The following is a 21643-nucleotide window of genomic DNA, read 5'->3' as shown; positions in this document are numbered from 1 at the left end:
CCATTCCGTGTCCAGAAACATCACCTGAGTGACGTAGTGTGATTTCTGCCCTTTACAGCACAAAACGCAGCGCTGTGTCAACAATGTATTTTTCAGATACATTTTTGCCCTTGATCCCCCTCTGGCATGTAACTGTCCAGGTCGTTGCACCCTTTAAACAACTTTAAAATCATTTTTCTGGCCAGAAATGTCTTTTCTAGCTTTTAAAATTCGCCTTCCCATTGAAGTCTATGGGGTTCGCGACGTTCGCGAACCGTTCGCATTTTTGACGCAAGTTCGCGAATATGTTCGCGAACATTTTTTCCGCCGTTCGCTACATCCCTATGGGCTGGTTCATCTTCCCATTATTATTAATTTTATTCAAAAAACTATATAATTGGTTATAACACCAAAAGTCTCTTGGATGGCTTGCCCAATTTTTTTGTATTGAGTCCAGGCTTATAACCTTTTAATTTGTATAGAAATCTATTAATCTAGTATCCCTATTTTTGTAGGAAACCCCATCTGCAAAAAGCCCTAGGGTCAAGACTGGGAGGGAAATCAGGGTTGTAGAGTTAGAAAATTAGAAATTAACTTATATGCCTTTTGATATTTGTGACAGATCTCTACTGTTGTTGCCACAGTTGGGTGTGATCAACTTACCCGCAATATATTCATGTACAGGGCCCAAAGTAAGTTACTTAATGGTATTGAAAAAGCAGCCTGTTCTATGTCCAGCCAATCTTTTCCTTTTTCTTTCAGGTACCAATGAATCGTTCACACCAGATGGGCTGACACATAATAGAGATAGGCGTCTGGAACTGCTAGGCCCTCTTTGTCTTTTGGCAAGGTAAGTATCTCATACTTCAGTCTTGGTGTTTTATCTTCCCTTATAAACCTATTAAAAAGGGCTCCCACATTATTAAAGAATGTTTTGGTACTTTAATTGGAAGAGTTTGTAGAAAATACAAAATTTGCGGCATAATAGACATCTTAATTGCTTGTATCTTACCAAACCAGGATAGACCAAGTGATTTTCATGTCTTTAGTTGATTGGACACTTTATTTAGTAAAGGGATTCATTTATTTTGATATAAGGCCTATAAATCTGCTGTTATATAAATCGCTTAATATTTTATTTTAGTAGTTGTCCAATGGAAAGGAAAGTTGTGTGATAAAGTTTCCCGAACAGAAGGGGAGAAAATATTGAAATAACAACATTGTGTAAGCTTTTTATCCTCTCACCCTTGGAGGACCTTGCCACGTAGAAGTGTTTTTTAGTTGTTTGTTTAAGTTGTTAAAGTTTTATTTAACTATGATTGTAGTTAACTCTTTCTTTCTCCTGAAAACTTCCTTGACTACTTGGTGGTCAGACTGGTGGGAAACTGACCAGCAGGTGGCGCTGTTGTCACAAAATTCATTCATATTAATAGTATATGCAGTGATCCCCAACCAGTAGCTCATGAGCAAAATGTTGCTCCCCAACCCCTTGGATGTTGCTCCCAGTGGCCTCAAAGCCAGGGTTGGAGACAAGTTTTGGTTGCATAAAAACCAGGTGTACTGCCAAACAGAGCCTCATTGTAGGTTGACAATCCAAAAGGGGGCTACCAAATGGCCAATCACAGCCCTTATATTGCACCCCAAGAACATTTTTCATGCTTTTTTACATTCACTTATTTTAAAGGTATACTTGACCTTTAAATTGATACTAAAAATGTGATGATGTAAAAAGTTTTTTTTCCATGTTAATTTGAATTTTATAAACAGGCTCCTTGGGGGCCCATTAATTAAGATTTAAAATAACATTTTTTTCCAACAATTCAAGAACACTGGTGAATAAACATGATCTTGAATTTTTTCAAATTTGATTTTTCTGATCTTACATTTTTCAAACTTTTAACATTCAAGCTATTTTATTCTCTAGCTTTTTTAAAACAAATTTATAAAAATGAATGGAACAATACAATTTGTGCTGAGATTGAGTTTTGTTCTGCAAATTAATGCAGCTGAGGTTTCTGACTTGTGTGTTTTATAAATATGCTAGTGATTGAGAAAACTTAATGTTATTTTTTTGTGATTGAATTCTGTAAAAAACTTAAATCCCTGTGTGTACAGCAGAGACATAAATTATTTAAAAACCCATAGTCATACAGTCATAAAATTGAGTATGTTTGTTGAATTGTTTACAATTGTAATGTATACAGTATTGAAATCTCAGCATCTGAACATGTTTTACCATGCTTCTGTAATATTCCAGCTAAAACTTTTAATAAAACAACTTTTGCCTTTTAATTTTGCCCTAGATTTTCCAAATTATTTCTCAAGAGAAACATGATATTGTATCAAACACACTGAAAACAACTATATATATATATATATGTTAGTATACCTCTAGCTTAACGCCTTATGCACATGGGCACAACTATTAAATCTTTCTTGCCTACTTTTGGGGTATTTATCAATTCATCCTGAGCAACATCATCTATTTTCTCCACAATTCCAGATAATTTTGGGAGCACTTTGAGCTGGGTCTGCAGCAATTAAGTATGATGTATCAAAATGGACTCAAGTGAACTTGTGGGTGGAAGTTATGTCTAGAGTTTTCAGAGTTGAGTTCCTTGAAAGCAGCATGTGCATCAGAATCACTAGACGCAAAAGTCTGGTGTGCCCATTAAAGCTAATTATTGTGGGAATACTAGAACTGGAGACAGGTTCAGGGTGGAGATAGCTCCAGAGTTCCCGAGCATCAGAAGAGGTATAATGAACACATTGAAAGCCATAATTTGTATCAATATACACCCCTCTTTTACCCCTTTTGCTTTCCATGGAATAATTTTTTGCACAAATTTAGTAAATCATGGTTTAAGTAATTGGTGCATCATGTAGGAGGAAAAAATTGTGGATTTATTTTTAATTATGATCTATTTTACTTCCATTGTGTATTTTGTGCTGCTCTATTGCAGATCATACAAAACCCACGGAAAACTTGTACTTGTGGTATTGCATCTCAATGGAAAAAATGTCCACCACTATGGAACACTATTACAGGAGAATTTAACGTCCATTAGATTGACAGCTCTACTCGCTTCATATTTTATGAAACCATCTTCTCTTTGTTTATTAGTTATAATATTTACTGAAACTCATAAGTCTGCCTGCTGCCTGACATAAGCAGAAAAGACAAGGCAAAGTCAATTACTGCCTGCATTGTATTCTCTAAGTAGAACATATGGGGAATTGAGTCAACCAACTGTAAGATTGTAAACTGATTAATTAATGTTGCATGTATAGTAGGTCCCCACATTTTTCAATATCATTTACATCCTTGGGTGAATAGTGGCCTAGATACATCAATTCCTTGAGTGCCCATTTACCCATTTTCTAATATATGATGGTCTTCTGTTTTTTTATGCTGAGGCTCTGAGGCTGGTGCACCTGGACCACTGTTTTGAGATAGTGATAAATTTAACATCCTAGTTCCATCCTAGTGCCATATTTCCCCTTTTGATTTAATGTTTAAGGGTTTACCCTGTCTTATAAGATAATAAGCCTTCTATAGAAAAGATGTGGGTAGAGTTGACCTTTGGGGCAAGTACAGTATGGCAACACATAGAGTTGATGAGATTTTGGTTGGAACAGTAGCTAAGAGGATGTTGGCATAGGAGTCTGAATGAATAACAACATAAATGAGGGGCAGCTTGGGATAAATGGACAAACTCATCTACCATTTACAATTTAGCAAAGCATAACAGCAACTCTGTCTGCCCAAAATGAAATGTGGGACTGTCCCCACCCCCTTCTCAGGAAGCCCAAAGCAGTAGAAGGTGGGGTTCCACCTGAAAGTCAAATAAAGTCTATGATTATCTACTATATTGAGTATCCATGAACTGTAAGAGTATGACCATGTTTTCAAATATGTTTAACCCAACCAAATAAGTCTGAAGACCTTTGGTCTACAGTGTGAGCAGGCAGTGTTTTCAAGACCTGTCTGTTTAAAACCGACAGTCTATCTCCTCAAAAAGAGGAGAGAAATACCTGGTAGGAGTGTAGTGAAGTATTAGTATAATGTATTCCTCTCCCCTGTGGTATTGTTGGACAACAATTCATAAAACAAGTTAAAACATTAGATTGCATGCCTATCCTTATCTAGAGGGTCTAAAGAGGCAAAACATGTGAAAGCCCATGCTGACTTCAAAGAATACAGCCTGTGACTCCACATGCCAGATTGCACAGCCATTGATAGTAGTAGTGAGTACCTCCGAGGCACTGCTTATGTATTTTAATAAGTGTAATCCTCAATCTTTAGCTTTTCCATCTGTTAGCTTTTATGGAATGCTGGATGTAATAGTTACCTGAACTGTGCAGATCCTGTTGGTTGATGATCAATGGGATAAAACACTGGCAGAGAAATAAACCTCCCACAGAAGGGTTTAGATGCTCTGGAGGGTTCTTGGGATAGATCCAATATTAAAGCACTGGTATGTGTATAATAATCACTTTATATATCAGAAAAATGAAGGTACCTCATGGTATTTTATACAAAAAATACACTAAGCTGGTTAAAAACAGTATGTGAATATGTGCAAAGCATTTATAATATGTATTATATTAATATGACCCACAAGGTTATACTGGGTGTTTAAAAGATTTGTTTACTATGGGCAGAGGCACAAGTGTTGGAGTGCTTTGGTAAGGGTAAAATTGTGCTTCTTTAAGGGGCCCATTTACTAAGGGTCGAAGTGAATTTGAAGTGAATTTTCGAATTCAAAAACTTCAAATTTAGAAGTAATTTTTGAGTACTTCGACCATCGAATAGGCCAAACTTCAATTCGAATGGAAAAAACTTTGAATATTCGACCATTCGAAAATCGAAGTACTGTCTCTTTAAAAAAAGTTGACTTCGACACCCCGACACCTTAAACCTGCTGAATTGCTATGTTCGCCTATGGGGACTTCCTAGAACCTATAGCCAGTATTTGGCTAAGTTTTTAGAAGTCAACATTTTTTATTTGAATATCGTTCGATCGATCGATAAAATCGTTCGATTCGTTCGATTCGAACGATTTTAACGATCGATCTAACAATTTGAATTCGATCGAAAACAGCTAAAATCACTCAAAAAAAAACTTTGACAATCGAATTTCTACAATAAGTTAGTAAATGTGCAGACTGGAATACCAGGGGTCCACCAAAAACCTAAAACCTTGGGCCCACTCTCCAAACTATTTTTACTCCACTAAACCTCTTTTGTCACTCTTTTGTGACTTTTCTTTACAATTACAATCTATTTTTCAATCTTTTTAGCTTTTTTGTTCCCATGCAGAAATAGGGAATGACCATGAAACAGGCCAAATGGTTAGAAGCAAGAGGGTCCACTGATACCTATGCCCACCAAGGTTCTCCTGGCATCTTGGTGAGGGTTCAACCACATCCCACCCTGGTGCCAATTAAGTTGCACAGAGGCAGCAGATGTGATGGTGTGGCAAAGTGCATGGTTGACAAAAATTTGTTATTTGACCTTTGCTAATTTCTTAACAGCTGTGAGATGTAATGTTTATTTTCCTTCATACCTGCTGGCCAGTGCAAACCAAGACAAAGTCATGACATTTCCACTTGTAGTCTAATTAATTGTATTAACTCTCAGTATGTGGCTTTGTGTCCCTGTCAACAATATCTACAGTTACTGTATATAGAAAGTGTTGCTGGTCTAAGAGAGGTTCATAATTGCTCATAATTATATTAATTTGCTTCAAAAGCCTCAGCATAGACACCTTTATAGACACTGTTTGTGCTAAATATAAACAAGGATAGAGGGAATGGCAGGCAATTCCAACTGTTTCTGAGGTGGCTTTTCATTGACCTGTAATTCAGAATACATGAAAAGTTACTATGCATCTATCCTGACTCTTAAGATGAATGGTGTGCCGCTGCACCTCTTGATGCTAGGGAACCCTTGGGCTACTGCCACCTTATACCTGGTGGTAGCTCCAGGGTTCCCACAGCAGATCCAATTGGGACACCAGACATTTAGATACCAACTTTGAAGAAAGGTGTTTGCACATAAATAGTATAATTCTGATCTTAGTATATTGTCCATGCGCAATCAAAAACATACTCAAGCTATCCATTGGAATAAGTAAAAAAAGATAAGTTAGAAAGACCCAATGGTGCATCAGCCTGGGGAAAGAACTTAAGAGTTTAATTCAATTGGGGGGTACCTAATAGTTTTGCATCCCCCAGTGATTTAGCTTCTCCTTAAAGCCATTCACTTCTTGGGGGACAGAAAGAAAGACTTGGGCTTCACAAAGTTGTTCAGAGATTTGAAGAGTTCTCTTTTTGCCACTGTATTTGCATGTAGTGACTGTCTGCAAACTTTTAGAAGACCTCTACAACTAGAATTGATTGGCACTGATGGTCAAGGGGTGTACTGCAGGGGGGTCCTTTTATAGAGACATGCAAAATGACTGACTCAAAGATCCCTAAAATAAACTGCCAAGTGGTGGGAATGGGAAAGAAGAGGAGATGGCTTACCATTGGATACACCCTCCATGGTAACAAAAAATAAAAGTCATGGCTCTGTGCAGCCTGTAAAAGAAAAGAGGCATGTAAAGAACAGCCGGGACTCAAACTTTGGGGACTGGTGTTTTAATTCAGTGCCCTTACCAAGTGAGTTACTGGAGGCTCTTGGGGCTGGTCCTGATCTTGTTATTGCGATCCTGTATTTTGTCTGTTTCCAGTTTGTCTCCTCCCTAGTCTCCTCCCTTCTTGTTACCCTCATGTGTTTTGTATTCCCTAATATCTTGCTTTGCTGAGGGCTGAGTCATTGAATGAGTTTGAGTTTGTATCTGATTGTATTTTGTCTGTTCCCGGATATTCCTTGTTCCTGTGATTCCAAGTTCCAAGTTCCAGAGTCTTGTTCCTGTGTTTTTGTTCGAGCTTTTCATTGCCTGCCTGGTAAAGACTTTATTTTTGACCTGTTCCTGTTTTTCTTCAGTTCCATTAAATCCTGTATATTCACCATGCCTGCTTTGTATTTGTGGCTTTTTCCCTGGTCTTCCACCACACTCACTACCAAGTGTGAATCTAACTCCCGTTACAGCGGCTTCCCGCTGTGAACGTTACAAGACCTATCTACCAAGCAGTTATGAGATAAAACCCTGGTCTGTGGAGGGGGGAAGTCATAAATAGATTTAGTCAATTTTGGTCTCTTCTACCTACCTAGGGCAAATTGACTATACTCTGTTCTGTTGTGCTGTTGACATAAAGGAAATATCAATTTCAAAAGTGTAAGGAAACTCAGCTGGAAAAGGACTCCGGCCAATGTCTATTGCCTCATGTCATAGGCTTCCACTGGAGGGGATCCATTTCACAAAAGATTTATCTATCTTTAGCATTTGCAAATTGTATATTCTTAAGGGTAATGGTGCATGATCCTCTGTACCTGCCTATCTGATACTATATCACTAATTTATTATTGTCCTACTATTTGTTGGAATTAAGGTAGCATCTGTGCTATGTTCAATAAATCAGTGATCAAAAATCACCGGTGCCTCTTCATTTTTTCAAACATTTGTATGTTCAGAGTTACAGTAGCTTCCATCACCCTTCCTCCAACACCATCATGAGGACCTAATAGATAGAGGGTTGATGTGTAACCTAGTCTACTGCTTAACATCTAAGGTAAAAGAGAGTGATGTATTTAGGTCTGGTGCCACTCTAGGCACTGGACATAGCAGCGCCCCCAACATATGGAAGTGACGTCATGCCCACAGATATGCGTGACATTACTTCCAACATACATCACATCCGACACATAGAGAAGCATGCCCCTCACCACCCCAGATCTGCCACCAGATTTATGTAGAAGATTGCTCCCCTAGCACAGGGCCTTGGGTGCCTATCAATAAATCCAGCCTTTGTAAAAGAAAGGATTTTATTCAACCATTATTATAACATTCAATATAATGACAGAAAAACAACAGGCCTAGCATTTTTCCACAATGCTGATCAGTGACAATTCATCTTTTTCTCCATAAGGATCATCTCCATCTTATGAGCCCTGCTTCGCCTGTCTAGTAATCTTCAATAATGCATGATAATTCCAAAGTGATATATATTGATGTTGTGTGATGAGGAATTTATCTTTAAACAGTGATCTTCCAACCTTTTTAGATCATTGTTTAGAGTGCCTGATCAACATCCAAGAGTAAATACTACTTCTTTCAGGAACTTGATTGATTGCTAACTACAAGCTCAATTATGTAATTGACTGCAGCTTATCCCGGCAGCTATTGTAAACATTCTAAAGATCATTATCATTCTCCTTGTATGGATGTCTTTTTTTAAAAAAAAAAAACAGTTTCATTGCTAAATTCACAGCTCTGAGCTTGTTTTTCAGAGGTTTCTAGTTTTAATTGAAACATAAAATGCTTCATGTGCTTGGATAAAGCAAACACTGAGGCACATTTAGCAAAGTTGAGAAGAATGGAAAAAACATTGTAATGGTAGGAAAATGGTAGGTTTTTGGAGAGTTTTGTTCGCCACTGACTAATGCAATTAAGAACATTAAGGTTTTGCTCACTTTAACTTTAATCAGGCCCCATAAAGGTTAATACAGCTAAGGGTTGGACCTGTTTCACAGTTTGGAAGGGAGCCGATTACCTTTTCAGACAGTAATGTAACTGGCCAGAGGTTTCAGATGTCCCTAGTCATTAAAAGGCCACATGGTTCTATCTGTTTGGATCCCATTTGCTGGGGGGGGGGGGGGGTTGGTTGGTGCTAGAGAGCCTGAGGAGGAGGTAGGCTTGAGTAGGAGAAGCCAGTGTTAGAAAATATTCTATAACAGAGGAGGGTAGTTAGCAGAGAAGTTTGAAGCTCCATTGAGTAGATCAGATGGGTTATTACCCTGCAGTGTCACCCACCAGCATAGGGACACAAGTAGTTTGACTCAGAGGTAGACATATTCCTGGAACAAGCATCCCTGTGAGCATCCTTCTAGCACTCTGGATTAGTTCTATAATTTAGTTCCAGCTTCGGTTGTAGCTGATATTCTGCCTATGTCCAATACCATCCAGTAAAGTAACTTTTTAAAGAATCTGTAAAGTGGTTCCGTGCCATTCTAAAGTAACATTCAAGAGACTGTAGGGTGATTTATAAATACTGAGCAAATTTGCACCTGGGTAGTAATCTATGTCAACCATTCAGATGTTTGCTTTCATTGCTGAAAAAAATCTAATCGAAAATGTAATTTTTGTTGTGGGTTACAACCCAGGTTCAAATTTGTGTAGTTTTTATAAATGAGCTCCAGTGTGTGATCTGGTGAATAAAGAGTTATCTATTGGTTTTAAGAACCACTGGTGCCCAAGTTATTGACAGATCTGTTCTGTGCGTGTGAAGTCAGTATGGTTAACCCTTCCACCATCCTACCCCTAGGGCCCAGCTGAAAACAGATCCGTTTATCATGTGCTCTACAGGGAAGTGCAGGAAGGTGGAACTTGCCAAGGAGTGATCCATCTTTGGAACTGTTTACACATATGTAGTCAAAACAAGTCTCTCAGAGGTTTTTGTGAATGGGGAGACCTAAAAAAAGATTTTGCCTAACCTATCACTGTCTAGTAACACCACTGTCAGAAGGAAGCCATGCTATGTGTGCAAATGGTTGGCTAATAATATTTTCACAATGAACCAGGAGCATCATAACTGACTTGACTTCCATGATTTCCATTATAAGGAGGAAATTGTAAGGGATTGCCTTCTTCTCATAGGCATTACCTATGTAGTTAATAAAGTTGTCAGAATTTAACTATACAGAAAATGACAGTTTTTAAAAACTTGAAATTCCAGCTCAGGATAAAAAATATTACTGTTCTGTCTTTAAATTGCTCTCTGTGTTTGGAATATAATGCAATGCAGAATCCAACAGTTAAACAAAAACTCCTTATTGGCTCATTGGTGCTGTGTGGTTCTTCTAATTCATAAAGTATCTCTCTATCTCTTTGGACTAAAAGGAGGAGAATGGATAATGGCACCCTAGGCAAGTAAGGCCTAAGTAAGGAAGATGAGCCCTGATGTAAGACCTACAGTACATCTCAGTGTAATTGGGGACCTACAGTATGAACCAGGGCTAGGTAGAGTAAATTCTAGCTTGTACTCAATGTACTGTGGGACTGATACACCTGTGAAAGAATCCCAGAAATTCTAGACATCTGCACCATCCTACTTCCATTTTTATTTTTTTTATAATTGTGGGCAGAGAGCTATGTTCTTCATTTAGTACAAGTTTTTTACAAATGTAACTGTAAAGCTGGCCATACACTATAGGATCTTTCCCCGATATGCCCACCAATGGCAGGGCTATATTCCGAAGTTTGGCCCTAGGGTTGAACGATCGAATTACAACGAGGAGCAATGGGCTTTGATGGGTCGATCGGCTGAAAAATTAAACCTTCCCGATCGATATCGTGGCCAGATAACGATCTGGAAGACCTGTCGGAAGCCCCCATACATGTGCAGATAAGCTGTCGAATTGGATTGAAGGACCGGTATTGGCAGCTTAATCAGCCCGTGTATGGCCACCTTTACACTACACTCAGATCTAGTGATGGGTGGATTCGAGCTGTTTCAGTTCGCCAAAAAATTTGCGAATTTCCAGCAAAAAGGCAAAAAATTCACGAAACGGCGCTGGCGTCCATTTTTTTACGCCAATAAATTTTCACTAATTTATTTTTTCGCCACGAAAATCGCGCCCGCCGAATAAATTCTCCCATCACTAGTCAGATCCAGAGAAAAGTTGAATTTGCCCATAAAAACAGCCTTGGTTGTACTGAACAGGTCTGGAAAACCTATGACGTTTGACTCATGCTGTGCTAAAAACCTGACAAGCTTTTAAGCTTTTATTTTTGGACTCAAATCTAATGATGAAATTGTAAAAAAATTGGAGAAAACAAAGCAACTGATGCAGTAGATAAGGAACTTGGAAAGTAATAAATAGGCCCCTCAGTGTCCTTCCCAGGATTCTTCCTTTTTTGCCTGGATGCATTAAGGAAGCAGTTGTGCAATCTATAAGTCAAAGCCAATAATGTATGCAAAAATACCATGATGGACTTACTAAGAGGGTTCTCTTTATGTAAGATTTTACCAGCTATGTAAGATTTTACTTCTAGGATTACTCATCTTTCCACAAGTAACAGATAATTGCCACAGTAAAATGCTTCTTATTTTTAGCATTAACCTGACTTGTATGGCACAAAAAAATGACATGCAAATTACATCATATGGAGAATGTCTTTAATTAGAGAATTAGAAAGTGATTCATTTCATTTATTGATATGGTTCTTCTCTCAGTGAACAATATGAGATTATTTTAAATAGAAGAATTATCTAGTATGTTAAAAGGCCAACTATGCCTTAATTTTGTTAAATCCCCAATCTTTCTTACTCGTGAGCCGCATTCAAATGTAAAAAGAGTTGGGAAGCAACATATGAAAAACACGTAAAAAAATGCAGGAAAAAAATCCCTGGGGATGAAAAATAAGAGCTGTGATTACCTATTTGGTACCCCATGTGGATTGACATTCTAAAGGAGGCTCTGTTGGCAGTACATCTGGTTTTTATACAACCAAAACTTGCCTCCAAGCCTGTAAAAAATAAGCCGCTGCTTTGAGGCCACTGGGAGCAACATCCAAGGGATTGGTGAGTAACATGTTACTCGCGAGCTACTGGTTGGGGATCACTGATCTTGTAGAATGTTAAAAGTTCTTTTTTGTATTGCTTTGTTTTTTTTCTTTTCTTTAATTTCTACAACTTTATTATGAACTTAGCTTGCCGTTTTAGTTTTGCTTAAATTGGCATAATCTCAAGTTGTCCACCCATATTCTTCCTCCCAAAGACTTACAGTTGTGTTATAATTTACCTACAAATAGCCACTAAAGGGATCTGGCATACGTGGCATAAATCCCAAAACAGAAACATTAAAAATAAAAAGGCCACAAAGTCCAATATTAGGACTGTATTACCAAAGAACCAAAGAAGAAACCAAGATAGTTAGGGGTAATTTATTAAAATTCAATTTTTTTCTAGTCTGGCTTTTAATTTTTAGTGGAAAAAAAACTTGAATGTATCGAGATTTATCATACTCAGATTTAGTGATGGGCGAATTTCGATTCGGCGAAAAATTCGTGAATTTCGTACGGAAATTCGCGAAACGGCGCCTCGTTTTTGACGCCGGCGCCAGTTTTTGACACCGGCGCCCGTTTTTGATGCTGGCGCCCGTTTTTTTTTACGCCGGCGCCCGTTTTTGACGGTGGCGCCCGTTTTTTCAGAAAAAATTTTTTTGACGCCGGCGAATTTTTGCCGCGAATTTTTGCGGCCATTTCACGAATTTCACGACATCACTACTCAGATTCTGCCTGAATCTGAAAATCCACCATCTCAAATCTGTCGAGGTCATGTATATGTCAATGGCAGATGTCCCTATCCCAATTTGAAGATATTGTGGTTTACTCTGGGTTTAGCCTGACAATTCAAAAATTCAGGGTTTCCAGGCAATAACCTGAAAAATTGAGAGATTTGAGTTATTTTAATGTAAATAAGGTAAAATCGTGGAGGAGCATTTGGTAAAGCTTTTTCTATAAAATAAATCAAATAAAATCAGATTTTAGTAAATAACCCCCTTAACATCCCTCTTGACACAGATCATTTGTTAATAGGTAAAGTTACAATTCCCAAAAGTTTTGCTCATGTTTTTTCAAAAAGCATGAAATGTTATGTGTTGGGTTTCCAAATGAAAAATAATCCTATCCTGTTACTAAACAATATCCCATAAAGAAAGACAAAATGGCTCAAGTATCAAATGGTCTAACGACTAAACCCCAGGCTACAAGAAACAAGAACTAAAGTGCATCAAAAATGAATGCAGTAGTAGATCAATTGAAAGTGAAAAATCATTTGTTAGGACAAAAACTGGCTTTTTTATACTAATAAATGATTTTTCTCTTTTAATTGATCCACTACTGCATTTATTTTTGATGACTCTTTAGTTCTTCATGTTTTTCTTACACATATAGCGGCAAAACACAAGAATAAATAAATATTAAAGTTGTAATCTAGATGTTTTTCTTGCCATCAAGGGTTTTTCTTTTTTCTAAGACTTGTTTTCCCCTCTACTACCTGTGCTGTCCCTCAGCCCTCAGCAAAGTCACACCACTATATCTGACCTCTCATATGTTACCTTCAGTCTGCACACAATCTTCTTCTCTTCTCCTCAAAAGTTACTCACTCCCACATCCAGGACTTTTTTTATATGCTTCACCCATATTCTGGAATTTTTTTCCTGACCCATTACACGCTCCAAGCCTTTCAAACACTTAGGGGGTTATTAACGAATCCGAAAATCCGCCATCCCAGACCTTTTGAGGTCATGTATAAGTCAATTGAAGATACTCTGGTCAGCTCTGGGTTTAGCCCAATGATCCAATAAATTCTGAGGTTTTGGGCAAAAAAAAAACAAAACTCAAGTGAACAAATCGTATGAATCGGGTTTCCACTCAATTTTATCAGGTTTTTTCCTGATCCAATTTATTTGAGTTATTTTATTAATAAATAAGGCAAAATCAGGGATGGGATTTTGGTTGAGCTTTTTTAATTTAAATTATGACATAAATTTGATTTTAGTAAATAACCCACTTAAAATCCACCTTTTAATTCAAGCCTATAACTTAAAAGAGAAGGAAACCCTTTTTCAAAAACCCGTACCCCCACCCCAGGTAGACCCCCCTCCCTCCCCCCCCAGGCTAACTAACCCCCGGGGAAATGCCCCATACTTTATACTTACCCCTCGGCGCAGTTTCTTCCAGCGGAGTTCCACGCATTCATCTTCCGCATCCTCGGTAAGCTGACTGGGAGAACGGTATTTCTGCTCATGCGCAGTTGGAGAACTGCGTGGAATTACATGGAAACTGCCGATCTCCCAGTCACCTTACCGAGGACGTGAACAGGTCTGGATTGGGAGTTAAACTAGGCCCTGCCATTTCAAGTACATAGTGGCCCAACCAGCCCACTAAATAGTGACTTTCTATGGCATTGTACAGCAGCCCCTCTGGCATTTTCCAGAACCCACAGATTGCCAGTCCGGGCCTGGACGTGAAAGATGGATGCGTTGAACTCCGCTGGAAGAATCTGCTCCAAGGGGTAAGTATGGAGTATGGAGAGAGATCTGCCTTACTATTTGACTACAATCCTCAGGGGAGGCATATTCCTCAGCTGTCTCATCATCCGCCTGTCTCAGCCTGCTAACATACTTGCATATACCTCATCTTTTGTAATTAACCCTGTGGGATTCTTTCCTATTTTTATTGCACAGTATCCTGTGGTAGTTGTAGTTACACTACATCACACCTTAAATCTTCCACTTAGCGAAGGCCCTGCCTTAAGTGTTAGAGTCACATGTAACCTATGTTCTAACCACTAGCTGGACATTAACTCCTTTTGGTCTGCCTATCCCAAATTAGAGTAACATTTGCAACAAGCTCCTACACCTTGCTGCCTTTATTATATTACCCCACAAGATATCTGTGTAGAAAAAAAAATCTTAAACCTGCTTTAGATGAGTCCATTCTGCTAAAGATGATATTGATCATAAGCCAGACAGTGATACCTATTGAAGATCAGGCAAATGCTTGGGTTAGCCAGGTCAGCTTGTAAGCCGTTGACATGGTGATTGAATCATGATCTCTAGTTTCAGATCCGGTGTCTGTTGTATTGGTTCATCAATACAATAATACAACAGAAAATCGTTATCTTTGTATACACCCTTATAGTAAGTTCAGACAATGAATAGATCAACCCACTTGGGAAGCTGAGACTATACATAATCACTTGAAAATCGAATCCATAAGACGTGCACTCGATAATGTCATAGGACATACTGTTATATGCTGCACTTTCTGTAGATGTGTTCATTGTACTCATCTTTCTGGTTCCTTAATGCAAACTCAACTTAGTTTGACAATAAAGCTTCACAGTACAAGTGACTTTACAACTGAATTGCTGGGAAAAAATGGATAAAAGGCAGCGCATAAGATCAGGGCTTTGGGTTGATTTCCAGTTTTGAGAATATTCATTGTAGGAGTTTGGGTTTCACCAGTTTATATCTGTAGCTAAAGGACATTTAGGCATTTTACAGCTGCACTCTACCTGGCTAAATCTTTCTTTTATCCTTTATTTTGCTGCACAACAAGCTGGAACCCACAGACATTCTGCTCCTCCATTGATCTGTAAGATGGGGTATTGTTTTATAACAAGGCACTCCAACAGGCCAAGAACATAACAATGATGGAGGTCAGGGCATTGCAATGGTTTGTAGTATGTGGGTACTAATGGGACACTTGTAGTGATGGGCAAATAAATTGCCAGACACAAATTCACAGCGAATTTCCGTGTTTCACCACAATCGAATTATTCGCTGGTGAAAAATCCGGCACTTCAAAATTCACGTGACAAAATAGTCGCACGCATCGAAATTGTTGCACGTCATAATTTTTCGGATGCCCATTGACTTTAACGCATTTGGACCAAATAGTCGCACCTATAAAAATTGATGCGCGTCAAAATTATTTTGATGCCCATTAATTTCAATGCATTTCACAAATTTTTCGGCACAGATTCGCCCATCACTAGACACTTGTATTCACCATGACAGGGGGCTGTAAGTAGTTTATAAATGAGGTTCAGAACAATCTTTTCTGTGGGAGGTCCTAGCAGTTGGGCTCCATTTAGAGTATTTCAAGTTGTATTTTTGTATTTTGGCTTGTCCCTTATCTTTTTGTAATTTGGATCTTCATATCTTAAGTCTATTAGAAAATCATTTACACATTAAATAAACCTACTAGGCTGGTTTTGCTTCCAAAAAGGATTAATTAAATCTTAGTTGGGATCAAGTACAAGCTACTGTTTTATTATTTCAGAGAATATGGAAATGATTTTTTAAAAAATTTGCATTATTTGGATAAAATGGAGTCTATGGGAGATGGCCTTGCTGTAACAGCTTTCTGGATCACTGATCCCATACCTGTAGTAAACTAGAGGGCCTATTTACTAACATTCGAATTTTTATTTTTTTATCACAAATTGATTTTTTTTTCTCTAAAAATTTGTTTTTTGCACTAAAACTCTAAAAATGTGAGATTTTTAAAGTGTAAAAATGCAAAAAACAAAACTTTAAAAGCATAAGTATAAGTATAAGATACAAGTTCACGAGTATTTATGTGTGATTTGTGTTCGGTGGTGTTTGGACATTTAGTCCAATTATATATGGTGCCTATGTAAAAGTGGTGTATTATAGTGGTGAGCAAGGTGTCTCTTAGGGCGATGTCCCTCCTAAGTTAACTTAAACTCCTCATAGGAACTTTAGCTAATTGAATACTTTAGCTGCACTTTGGCTGCTTCTTAGGTCATTGTATTGGTTATCCCATCTGATGAATCCAGTTATTACCACTGAACTTTATGGAAGTCATGTATCATTCAGACTTTATCACTTTTGTTACCTTTGATGATCATCTGCCCCTTACCCTTCTGGAATTACTATGTGATGCCCTCCTGTATAACAGATCTAGATTATCTCTGAGCATTCTTCAGAGGTTACATTTAGAGCTGAACCGGGAGTTTTCATGTAACTGTAGAAGTCCTAGTGTTGATCTGTTGTCTAAATTACCCAGTCTATTGTGGTCACCTGAGCCTTAAAGGACAAGGAAAGTTAAACTAAAGAAGTAGCTAGAAATGTTGTACATGATGTTTTGTGCTTCTGTACCAGCCCAAGGCAACCACAACCCTTTAGCAGTAAAGATCTGTGTCTCCAAAGATGCCCCAGTAGCTCCCCATCTTCTTTTCTCCTGATTCACTGCACATGCTCTGTGCTGCTGTCACTTACTGAGCTTAGGGACCCACTCACAATATACAGTACACATAGAATAGAAATGTCACAATATAAGGCTGATTAGTAATTAATACAGATAATTACTACATGGCAGCACAGAAACCAGTGCAATTAGCATCAGAATTTAATAATCAGCAAACCTGTAGCATCAGCTTATATTACAGGGGAAGCTCATTTTCTGCTTGATAATTAGTGACGACACCTAAGCTTAGCTTCTCAACAGCCAATCAGAGCCCACTGAGCATGTGAGTGTCACAGACACTTTCCAAGATGGTGACCCCCTGTGACAAGTTTGAAGTCCTGGATCATTGCTGCTATTGACAAGCTGAAACTTTAGGCTGGTGCAATAAGTTCAGTAAATAAAATATGGCATTTTCAGCCATATTCATTTTTAGGGTTTAGTTCTCCTTTAAATAATATATATTAATTAGCTGCCATCATTAACAGGTACAGCAGTAATTTTATTCTCATATAAATATCATTCTTTCTAGACATTCAGCATTATGAAAGCGATGATATCTTTAAAAAAAATCTTTATGTTTATTCTTTGGCCCAAGGCTTCAATATATGTTTTATCTCAATCTACACTGAGAACAAAGGGCCTGAAACTCCTCGGGCATTCATGCAGCAAATGAGATATCTGCACACAACAGAGCATATAAGTAAATGCAATGCAATTAAAACGAGTACCATTTTACTAATAACGGGTATGTTAATTCAAAATTCAAACATACATAAATGAAATCGAATTCTATTTTTTCGTTATTTTTTTTTTTGTATTACAGATAATACTGAAGAGATGCAAAATAGCCCCAGCCTTATCATTTATCTCCTCCGACGTATTTGCTGCACTTGAGCAATGTTAGCTCTAAATGAAATGTTTTTTAGATCCAGTAACACTGACAGGCATTGAGCTGAGACTTAGTGCAACAATCACTTAATGTCATTGTCGGTAGTATGTGTACACAGATAATTGTGTACTTTCTCAACGGAGGACAAGACAGGTGTCATAGCCTATAACGTATGTATATAGTCTTAGCTTTCTGTCTGTCTGAGATGTGCTTTTTGTATTTGGCGGTGACACTGTTATCAAAATGGAATGTCTCTATCTGTTTCCGCAGATGTAATTGGATACAAGAACCCATTGACATGAGCCATTCATACAAGCTCTTTACAGGACAGGACAGCAATAGCATTTACCCCTGGTCCCCTGCACCAGAGATGGTCCCATATGGAAAATAGAAGAAGTAGGAGAAAGTACAAAAGAGAAATCTGATGTAACAATGGTTGGATGTGTTAAAGGGATACTGTCATGGGAAAAAAAATTTTTTTCCAAAATGAATCAGTTAATAGTGCTGCTCCAGCAGAATTCTGCACTGAAATCCATTTCTCAAAAGAGCAAACAGATTTTTTTATATTCAATTTTGAAATCTGACATGGGGCTAGACATATTGTCAATTTCCCAGCTGCCCCAAGTCACGTGACTTGTGCTCTGATAAACTTCAATCGCTCTTTACTGCTGCACTGCAAGTTGGAGTGATATCACCCCTCCCTTTTTCCCCCCAGCAGCCAAACAAAAGAACAATGGGAAGGTAACCAGATAGCAGCCCCCTAACACAAGATAACAGCTGCCTGGTAGATCTAAGAACAACACTCAATAGTAAAAACCCATGTCCCACTGAGACTCCTTCAGTTACATTGAGAAGGAAAAACAGCAGCCTGCCAGAAAGCATTTCTCTCCTAAAGTGCAGGCACAATTCACATGACCAGGGGAGCTGGGAAATTGACAAAATGTCTAGCCCCACGTCAGATTTCAAAATTGAATATAAAAAAATCTGTTTGCTCTTTTGAGAAATGGATTTCAGTGCAGAAGTCTGCTGGTGTAGCACTATTAACTGAGGCATTTTGAAAAAAACATGTTTTCTGATGACAGGATCCCTTTAAGTATATCAGAGGTGTGCAGTCCTGAAGATGTTGCTGAATTGTAACTCACCCAGATGTCTCTCTCTTTTCTAAGTATGACGAAACACAGGAGATCTGCTTGTTGAGTCTGGCTTTTAAATGAGCAGAAATTAATCAGATTGGTTCAATTATTAAACTCATTTGGGCCAACAATTGGTTCATGTGGTGGCCCATTGCAGACTCATTAGTGGAGGGCTGCTTTGTTTTGGCTCCATACAGGGACAACAGAATGTTGACTTCTAGAGCAGTGATCCCTAACCAGTTTACATGTTGCTCGCCAACCTATTGAATGTTGTTCTAAGTGGCCTCAAAGCAGGTGCTTAGTTTTGAATTCCTGGCATGAAGGCAAGCTTTAGTTGCATACACACCACGTGTACAGCCAAACAGAACCTTCTCTAGGCCCATATTTGCCCCGCAGGAACTTTTTGCATGCTAATGTTGCTCTCCAAGTTTTTTTTCCATTTGAATGTGACCCATGGGTAAAAAAGGTTGGGGACCACTGTTCTAGAGTAAGGCCAGGTTAACTCCAAAAAATGTGTGATGTCACAGTACCTCGATTACAACCAATATTAACTACTTGGTTTAACAGCTCCCTAGTTATAGTGAGGAGCCATTAGGAGAAGCATAGCATGGCCATCAATATCTGATTAACTGTGCCACGAAGATGCATTGTTCTCCAGGTTGCATCGCAGAGAAGGAACTTGGGATTTCTTCTGAGTGAATAGGATTTTGCACACAAGCCATATGACACTGCAAGGTGGAATAACTCTATAGCAATCAGTAATTAGAGCTAATGGAAACTGGTGAGCAGGTCCCATCCTTTCGGCATTATATGCTGTCTGCAAATAACCACTCAATGTCATGTTCATTTATAACATCACTTTAGCCCAAAAAAAATGTTTAGTGTTGCGGAAACGCGGGCTTTATGGAGGATGGTGGCGTCTTGGCTAATGGAACTTATATAGAGGAGGTAAATAAGAACTCTCCTCCATATCATGCATTGTTGTCATTAGCAAAAGATTATTGGACCTTTGGAACTTGACCAAATAGTGGCCTGTCTGGCAGAAATCCATCAGGAATCATTAGTTCTATATGCTAAATGTCTAGTAAGCTCAGTAATATTTTAGACCTTTGGCTCATCTCAAGCACCCTTCCATTGTCTCTGTACAAGCTATTCATCCTGTGCTCAAACATAAACCAAGGAAAAAGACCCATACCCCCTCCACACGTAGACCCCCCTTCCTCCTCCCCTCAGCCTAACTTCCCCCCAGGGGAAATGCCTCATACTTTTTACTTACCCCTCGGCACAGATTCAGGCATCAGAGTTCACGCCAGCCATCTTCCAGGTCTTCCGGTGCTTCTGCAATTTTCCTGAGTTTTGGCACATGCGCAGTTCTGGCAAATTGCTCCAACTGCGCATGCGACAACATTCCGATCTCCCACTCAGCTTACCGAAGACCCAGAAGATGGCTGTGTGAAACTCCGATGCCAGAATCTGCACAGAGGGGTAAGTATAAAGTACTTAATTTAGGTTTCTTAAATAAGGCCCAATCATACCCACCTTTCCAGGTAAAATGGCATGCTTTTAAACAGAGCTTTGAAGTGATTATACCTGCATATATAGTACAACATGTTGGATCACAGCTTGATATGTTTTAAGCAGAAACCATGAAGGTGAATTTATGAACGTATATGCAAAACTGGCTTAGATTTATGCTACAATTATCGTCATACCGTTCTCTAATGAAGAGTGCACTATTACATGCTTCGAGGTACAGCTTATGGTTCCTTTATGGCATGCATCCATTGCTCCACATGACTTGCACTAGGTGAATCATATGGTAATGCCATTATGGACATTGTGCACACCACACAAATGCTGTAAGAAACAAACACACTGCAACTTTGCATTTGCATGCATTATATTATAAATGTTCTAGAAACAGTGTACCTGTGCCTGATACAGCTGGAAGCACCCTCTATTATCTTATGGGAGAGATGGTAGAAAGAGTATTGTACTTACAATGTCCGTGTCTCCACTTCTATCCCCAGTTACAAAATAGATCAGGCAAAAGCCTTGAAATGTGTACAGACAAATGTGTCAGACAAGCAAAACACACCTAATATAAACCTGCAGAGACTTCAGTACACTGAGAGGGGCAAATACAGACAATTGGTGTGAGTCCCACTAATCTTGGTGCAGGTTTATGTGGGGATAGAAGGTACAGTAATGCAGGACAGCACCACCAGATGCAGGGTCAGGCTGGGAAGTCCAGGGCTCATTGGAGCTGACTTTAAGAGCCCAGCTCCCCTCCCCATGCCCAGGGCCGGATTTACATAGCGGGCGCCCCTAGGCCCTTGTATTCACTCAAATTTTCATCATCCGGACTGGAGCAATGGGGATTGACGCATTGGAAATGTAAAAAACTATATCTCCTATATCTCTTGTATCTCCTGCATATCCCCAGTGTTTTCGAACCAATGTGGGTTTGGTTGGGCAGCATGCTGCTCCCTAAAATTCTGCCGGCCTTGGTGGCCTCTCCACAAATCCGGGCCTGCCCGTGCCCCGTATATTTTTACCTCCCTTTCCTCTTATGACCAGAGAGGGGAGACATTCCAGGTGCACTAGCGATAGTCTGGGCAGAGAGAGAGGACAGTCTGGGTGCAGTAGCAAGTCTGGGTCGAATGGAAGAGTGGGCCTGGATCTGGGTGGTGGAGCAGGCCTGGTTCAGCAGGGCCCATGAAGGCTGGGGCCCACCAGGTTTTTTGTCT

This window comes from Xenopus laevis, chromosome 4L, assembly GCF_017654675.1.
Source record: "Xenopus laevis strain J_2021 chromosome 4L, Xenopus_laevis_v10.1, whole genome shotgun sequence".
Classification (NCBI taxonomy): domain Eukaryota; kingdom Metazoa; phylum Chordata; class Amphibia; order Anura; family Pipidae; genus Xenopus; species Xenopus laevis.
The sequence above is the reverse complement of the archived record's forward strand: the minus strand, read 5'-3'. Positions refer to the sequence as shown.